The sequence below is a fragment of the Galeopterus variegatus genome, unplaced genomic scaffold, assembly GCF_000696425.1.
Source record: "Galeopterus variegatus unplaced genomic scaffold, G_variegatus-3.0.2 Scaffold956, whole genome shotgun sequence".
NCBI lineage: Eukaryota > Metazoa > Chordata > Mammalia > Dermoptera > Cynocephalidae > Galeopterus > Galeopterus variegatus.
Genome location: NW_007727067.1, coordinates 249384 through 257833, shown reverse-complemented (window position 1 = coordinate 257833; position 8450 = coordinate 249384). Strand labels below are relative to the sequence as shown.

At 45.5% G+C, this 8450-nt stretch overlaps 1 non-coding gene across 1 annotated transcript; it reads right to left on the bottom strand.

Annotated features, from left to right (window-relative positions):
- Positions 1–7446: 7446 nt before the first annotated feature.
- TRNAI-GAU lies at positions 7447–7520 on the bottom strand. Its single transcript has one exon. It is a non-coding gene; the product is annotated as a tRNA-Ile (tRNA).
- Positions 7521–8450: the final 930 nt, after the last annotated feature.

Here is an 8450-nt window from a genome sequence, read left to right as displayed (position 1 = left end):
TTCCCTTTCAGACACAGAGCCTTCAGCATTAAGGCCCTTTTTCAGGAAAACAACACCATCCCCTGTTTATCAAAGGTATAATGCGCCAATCATTCAATCCACTCATTCATTCATTCATTCACATCTCTACTGAGCTCTACTGTATATTGGGCCCTGTGCTAGGTGTTGGGGATGCAACAGTGAATAAAATAGAATCCTAGTCCTTGTGGAACTTACCTCTATATAGGAGACACAGATGTTAGACAAGCTACAAGGTTATTTATTTAATAAAAAGTGTAATAAGGAGATGAAACTAACATGTGTCTAGGCTTGTGCTACATGCTCTGGGGGATATAAAAGAAAGGCATAGGCATAAATCTACTGTCAAGGATTCAAAATCTAGTTAGAAAGACAACTTGGAACTTCTGCTAAAGGGAGGAGAAGGTTGGAGAAAACCCTCACTCTAAATAAGAATATATCAAAGACTCCTGAGGACTGGAAAACCCAAAAAGTGTTGGGGAAGAAGGCCCAGGAAACGGGGCCAAGGTGTCTGGGCTGGCATACTAGACTAGACTATGCAAACAGACCAAACAAGAAGGCAGACTGTGTTTGGAAAACGCAGTAGCAGAGGGCTGCCGGTGGCACTGGCAGGGAGAGAGGAATAGAGGAGAGACAGGATTTCTTAGAGTCAGAGCAAGGGGCATACAGGCTTCACAGCAAAATGGGTTTGTTCACTCATTCATCCAATGGTCTATTGCTCAGTGTCGGCAGGCAATGTGCTGGGCACTAGAGATACAGTAATAAACAGAAAAGTTTAATTGGGTAACTAGATGTACAATAAGGCACCATAACTGCTGTTAAAAATATTATGTATGAGGCTTAGTGGGGACCCACGACTAAAGTTACCCCTATAATAATGTCGCCCTCACTAACGAGGGAGAGGAAGGAGTGGCATCACAGCCAGTGCTCAGGAACTGCTTCTCCAAAGCCCGTGCTATACGTGCAGCCAGCAGGAGTGGGCAGATTGCTAACACACCCACGGTCGTGCCAATTTCAAATCATCATATTACATTGAGATGTAATAGTTATTTTTACCTTTGGCTCTGATTTCTTGTAAAACTTCTTCCCAGGTTTAAATAAAATTGGGTCTAACCTTTGAAAGTGTGTATGAATATGGATGTCATCCATCATGCATGGGCGGTAGAGAAAAGATTGAGAAAGGCTGAGGATGAGTCACAATCCTTAGACCAGAAAGGGAGCTGAGAGGTAGGGCCGACGCAAGTCTGAATTGCGGTTTTCTGGTCTGGAGGCAATAACGATGTCAGGAGACCTCTCCAGTGTGGCCTCCCACTGAGACGCCAAGGCCTGGAACCCTGAGGAGAGGTGGCTGGAAAGCCCAGTGGCAGGGCAGGGTCACATTGTGACATGTGAATGCTGTGCTTTGGAAATTTGACTTTTGGTGAACTATTTATATTTTCTATTTTTTCTCCCTCTCTGTTCTTCAGAAAATCTTTCAGGAAATGCCATTTATATCTGTACTTTCTCCAATGAATATTCATTGCCTGTTTAACTTTTCAAAAGATATTTATTAAAAGTAATATAAAGAAAAGATTCTAAAACGAAAATGCCAGTTTGAGCTGTGTTCAGAGAAATCAAAGAAAGTGTTGTCCACACTCCTGGGAGAGTTGTGAAAAAGGAACAGCCCGACCTTGGCTAGGAGTTGGGGGAAGAGGTGAGCAGGAGAGTTTTTAAGTCAGAAAACCCTAAAGCTGCTGGGGACGGGGGGGGGGGGGGGGGGGGGGATGCAGAGAGCGGGGCCTTTTGCCAGCCCCCTCCCCACCACCGCCACAGCGTCCTCCTTCCAGAATGCCCCTCTGCTCGACCTCCGTAAGTACCATGGTGGTATGCTTCCATGACAAAGATGTCTCCATTACAGATGGAAAATGGTGGCCAGAGAGGCACTAAGAAGAGAGCCAGCTCTAGGCCTCAGGAGCCTGCAAAGTCAGAGGGGAACCGGAAGAGGCCAGCAAATGTGTAGCATCCAACCAGCCCACACGCCACCTCATCCGTCACATTTTCCTTGACTCTTTGGCCCTCACTAACCGCTCCTTCCTGGAGTTATCTTGCTTTGTTAATATTAAGCACCATTCCATGTCTTTCCTTTTTGGAAACCATCTGGTCACATACTCTGCCTGTTTATCAGTGTGTCAGTGTATTCTTTTAAAATCAATTTATGGGAGTTTTCGCTGCAGCTGACTGCAAATACTTCCCTAAGTTGTTTGCCTTTCTATTTTAGGTACCTTTTATTTTTTGACATGTTAAAGTTTAAAACCTCTATAGCCAAGTCAGTTAAACTTTTCCTTTGTGACCACTTCTGTTGCTTCTAAGATGGAAACATTACTTCCTTCCAGAGATTTGATAAATATCTTAGGGTTTCTGAGGTATGTTTTTTTTTTTTTTAAAGCTCTTTAGTCCATCTGGAAAGTACTTGATTTATAATGTGAGCAGAGGATCTAGATTATTTTTTCTCTGATACTAAACAGTTTTCCCAGAACCATATATGGAATAAATTTCTTCCTTTCCCAGAGATTCCTAACTCCACCCTCCTGGTATATAGAATTCAAATATATCAGGGCCATCGTTTTTCCAGGCATCCTTCAGTTCCAAGCAAAGGTTATTTGTACACTTGACTACACATTCAGTACTACTCTCTAGTAACTACACTCAAAACCATTTAAGGGAAGAAACTACATACTTTACTCTTAATTATTCAACAAATATGTACTAAATGTTGAGTATGGGTCAGGCACAGGCTGGGTGCTGGAAGCAGAGTGGAGAATAAGACAGGCACAATTTCTGCCACTGTTATATTCATAATCAAATAAGCCGTATTAGCAAAGTGTGGGAAGTGTTCAGCAGCAAACTGTGCATCTTAGAGGTGATGGGAGGGAAGGGCTGGAGAAGGCCTCCTGGAGGCTTCCATCTGATACCTGAAGGATGAGTGTCTCGAATGCAAAGAAGCTGGCAGAATCTGGGCTGTGATGAGACCTGGGCCAGGCGACTCCTAGAGGACCTGGATTCCAGCTTCATGGGACCAATGGAGCCAAGAGGAAAAGAAGCAGGTGAAGATGAGAAATCTGAAAACCCCAGCTGGGCTGCTCCCAGCAGGAAAGGGGAGCTCCTCCTCCATGCCAGACATCATGCCAACACTTCCATATAATTCTCATTCATTCTCAGAATCCTCCTTGAGGATGTTGCTGGGGGTCCAGATCACAACATGGGCAGGATGAAGCCCTGGCACGAGCATATCCACCTTGTCCTGCTGTCTTCCTCCTTTCTCAGAGGGAATTTACTATCCCTAAACCTTTGTGCTTCCTGATCTCATGTCATGTGATCCTAGACCTAAGTCTTTTATAAGACAATGTTGACTCACCAGAGTCCTTGGACTGGCAGGGGCCTGGTTCAGAACTTGGTATCTCCCAGGCTATATACAACTTTGTCTTTTCAAGTCCAAAGTTCTCTACCAGACACCTTTTTAGCTCAATGAGCTTATAAATAGTCATCAGGACCTGATGCTTGTTGCAAATATTTACACCAAAGCTTCAATACAATGTACACAAATGCACTCTTGCAGGATCACAGTCTTACTGGGTGTCTTTTGGGGCTTCATTCCCAAAAGCTTCTCATTCCTCTCTCTCTGCTCCATGCAGACCATAGCCAAGCCCCCCTCCCACTCCCATATGGCCACTTTCCTTCCTCTGCACCCCTGTGCTTTAATTGCAAATGCCTGTTGCTTCCCACTCCCTCACTCTCCTGCCACACCACCATAAATATCACAACTAGTCTTTACACCAGCACTACTCAAGGAGTGGCCCACGGACCAGTGCCAGTCCACAAATAGTTTGTTTGTGCACCATGATGATGTAAGTTCAGAAACTGAGAGTAAGCGCTTAGAGATTTTTATAGCAATTTGACAGAATAATTGTATGTCATTTGAACCTAATAATAAAAATTGTGCTAAATGTCATGTGGTATCCTGAACTGGATCCTGAAACACAAAAAGGACATTAGCGGAAAAACCACTAAAATCTGAAGAGAGCCCTTTAGTTTAGTTAATAGTACTGCACCAATGTTAATTTGTTAGTTTTGACAAATGTACCACAGTTATTTAAGAGGCTATGTAAGATGTTAACACTAGGGGGAAGCTGGGTGAAGTGTGCACAGCAACACTCTACCCTCCTTGCAACTTCTCTGTAAATCTAAAATTATTCCAAAATAAGAGGTTTATTTTTAAAAACTGGATTTATATTTTATGTCATTTTTCAATTTTATTTTTCTAGTAATTTAATTGTATTTTACAAAAGTGTCAGTCTGCAATGGATTCAAAATGCAAATTTTAAAAAATGAAACTAATCTTATTACCACAGATGGTTCGAGAAACACTGCTTTATACACTCTGTATCCCCCATGGCACTTGTCACCATAATTGTATGGATGTTAATCATGAACACTTGCTGATGGCCAAACCCACAGGTGCAGGTTTTAGAACTAGTTACTGCACTGCACTCCATGGAGTCACAGCCCAGGGCTCTGTCATACCTCAAATACAGGCACATTGAAGAGCTCTGTCTTGTACCCAATAACTGTCACATCCCAGTTGTCATGTGCCAGATACTGTCACAACTCAGAGCCAAGCATGGGCTGTGACAAGACCCTGTGAAGTGCCAGTATATAAAGACTAACAGGACAGGCACTGGGTTGTTCTGTACATGAAAGGCCCTACTCTGTGGCTTTCTCTGGGGTATGACAAGGCCCTAAAATGCAGAGTGGTTCTGGCATGTGACCAGGCCCTGCCATATGAGGTATTGATGAGTTCTGAGCTGTGAAAAGTTCTGACTGTGACAGGGTACATATTCTAATTCTGTCTGGGTTTCATAAGGCCCAGAACACTGAGAGCTCTGGGAAATGACAGTTCTATTGGCCAAGGTAGACCCTAATTTGTCTTAGATCTGTGATGTGATGGGGACAACTGAATCTACCCAGAGGTGAAAGTGTATCTGCATATCTCAGGCCACATTTGGAATGAAGTTTGTTCTAAGCTCCAGAGCTACTGACCAAGCCTGTCCTTACTGAAGTATGGAACAGACTCAGGCCTCCTAACTCACGGCTCAGAATTCTCTGCTTCCAGGAGATCTACCTTGGAACATCACCCCAGAGAGTTAGGTCAGGGTCCATCTAAGCTCCCCCACCACCCCAAGCTCTGCAGCTCCCACAGCTGGGGAAGGCTGCACCTGAGCCTGTCTCAGCTGAGCTTCTTCACCCCAAGGACTGCCTGCCAGCTGCCCCCTTCTCTGAGTTCAGACCTCGTGTGAGGCCACAGTGCCATCTGCTGACTGTTGTGAGTCTTGCTGGTCAGGCTCAGAGCGTGCAGAAAAAGCTTGCCGGATTAACTGGGAGCACAGAAACTTTCCCTGCCTCAGTCTGGGATTAACAGAGATGGCCTCTCCTTTAAGCCCCCAGTGACCAGGTCCCCTTGCTCAGGCTTTAGTGACCAGATACCCCTGCTCAAGTCTTGTCGTGACCATGGTCTTAGGTCAGTTTCCTCAGGAATCAGGGCCCCTCACTCATCCCTCAATCCCACCCTTCAGTGACCAGGGCCTTTTACTCTGGCCCCATAGTAACCAGAACCCCTCACTCAGTCTCCATAGTGGTGAGGACACCTCACTCAGGCCTTCTTCAGTGACCTGGCCTCTCACTCGGGCCTCTCAATGCCCAGAACCTATAGTTCATGACCTCCAGAGACCAGGACTCCATGACCTGGAGTCCTTTCATTTAGCACTCTCTGTGCTTATGTAACTAGAGACCATTACTCAGCCCAGTGAACATATGAAGTGGAGTTTGTGGGGTTTCTTGGATCCCCAAGAGCCGGGAAGCTCTCATCTGGTTTCCCCATCTATCTTCTCCCTCCCCTTGGTCTCCCAGAGGCCAAGACAGAGGCCTCCGGTCACCAGGACTCTCCATCCTGTTTCACCTGTGCTCCCGGGTCCCTGCTTCAGACTGGGCTGCAGCTGTCCCTGGGTCTCATGAGGAGGGTGGTCTCTGCTAGGGTATTTAATCCCATCCCAGGAACTCTGGCCTGAGAAGACCAGGTTCTGTAGCATGGCAGCCCACCCACCACCACCTGGGCCTCACATCCAATGGCCCCCAACACCAGGCCACACACCTCTGTGCCATGTCACCTCCTCTCCCTCATGGACAGGGCATCTATCATATCTCAGGTCCTATTACCCAAAAGCCAAATGCTTTTCAGACACAGCACGTCCCGCCAGCCCATCCCTGGCACTGCCCCACGCTCCTAGTGCTGACTCTGCCCGTCACCTTTTCTTTCAGACCTGAGCACAATTCTGGCCCTATCTTCTCCGTACCCATCCTGCTTTATTTGTTTACTCAAACAAACATTAAATGAGCATGTACACACATTAGGAATAACCTAAATGGGGGTATGGGGTGGGTGTGCAGGGGACAGCAGTGCTGAAGAGGCATTTGGGCTGAGATTTGAAGGATGAGTAGGAGTTTGCCAAAGGGCCAAAGGATAGGAAGGTATTTGAAGAAGAAGAAACTGCATGTACAAAAGCACAGAGGGTCGGGGTGTTCAGGGAACCACACACCCACGTGGCTGGAGCACAAAGTGAAAAGTGGGGAGAGAGGACAGAGACTTGAACAGGAAGACAGGGGCCAACAGATGGAAGACCTTGTAACTGAGCCAAGGAGTGTGGGTGTTTTCCCCTAGGATGGAAAACCACCAAAGAACTCCAAGAAGAAAGTATATAATTAATTTTTTTTCTCATTGTAAAGATCAGTCTAGTGATCCTAGTGGAAGAAGGATTGGAGAGGAGAAAATAATAAAGGGAGAGAGACTAGTCAGTCTAGCCAGTCAGCCAATGTTTATTGAGTGCTGTAGTGAGTTGACTAGTCACCCCCAAAAAGATATGTCCATGTCCCAGAACCCTGAATGTGGCCTTCCTTATTTGGAACAGGGACTTTGCAGATGTAATTAAGGATCCTAAGATGACATCATCCTTGATTATCCAATTACAAGTCTCTTATTAAGACACACACACAGGAGAAGGCCATGTGAAGACAGAGGCAGAGACTGGTGTGGTACAGCCATAAGCCAAGGAATGCCTGGAGCCACCAAAAGCTAGAAGGAAAAGGAAGGATTCTCCCTTAGAACCTTCAGAGGTAGTGTGACCCTGCCGATATCTTGATACCAAACCTATGGCCTCCAGAACTATGAGAAAATTAATTTCTGTTGTTTTAAGCCACCAACTTTGTGATAATTTGTTACAACACCCTTAGGATATTAATAGAAGTGCCAACCATGTACTGTGGCCGGCACTGGACATACAATAATGCGCAAAACAGACATGTTTTCTGCCCTCATAGATCTTGGGTTTTTTTGGTAGCTGGCCAGTACAGGGATCGAACCCTGGACCTTGGTGTTATCAGCACCACACTCTAACCAACTGAGCTAACCTGCCAGCCCCTTCTTCCCTCCTGTATCTTAACAGTAAGCAAATTAATTCACTAGACAAATACTTATTTAGCACCTGTTATATGCCAACCACTGTCCTAGGTACTCGGGCTACATCAGTAAACAAAGTCTCTACTTTTGTGCAGTTCATTCCTAGTAGAAGAGACGGACAATAAACAAGTAAAGAATAGAAGAGAAATGATAGAATAGAAACAGTAGAATAGAATACAATAGCAACACTAGAGCAGAAAAGGACAAAACAGAACATACTAGAACAGAAGGGAATAGAAATAGGGATAAGTGCTCTGAAAAAGAATAAAGCTGGGTAAAAGGACAGGGTGAGGGGTGTGCTATCTTGAGGTCTATTTGTGGCTCTTTACCTGCTCGGCTCTGAACTGCTAGGGAGGTGATCTGTGTAGGCTGTGTCTCCCTCTCTCCCGTGTTAGCATCTCCTGGCTGAGCTTGACCAATGGGAGGAACAGGTAGGAGACTGGCAGTCAAAACTAAGAGAGCTGCCAGGATCTTTCTCCACCTTTCTCTCTGTCACTGCTGTGACTTCATCTCACTTAAGGCTGCATTGCAGGACAGGCCTGCAACAGTTCTATCTTCTGCAGAGTGACCTTGTTCCTGGGAAAAACCTTTCTTTGTCCCTCCAGACTAGAGGTGGTAGCAACTTCATGCTGTTGCTAATTTCTAGGTCACCTCACTCTCCTCGTTGGACTCTCAAACTTTTCAATCATCCATGTAACCAATTCCTTGTATTAAACTTTATCTTATTAAAATATACAGTGTGGTTCCTGTTTTCCTGGTAGAACCCTAATTGTATAGAAGGGAGGTGTGGTCAGGGGCTGGCCAGTTAGGTCAGTTGGTGAGAGCACAGTGTTGTAACACCAAGGTCAAGGGTTCAGATCCCCACACAGGCCAGCCGCCCTCCCTT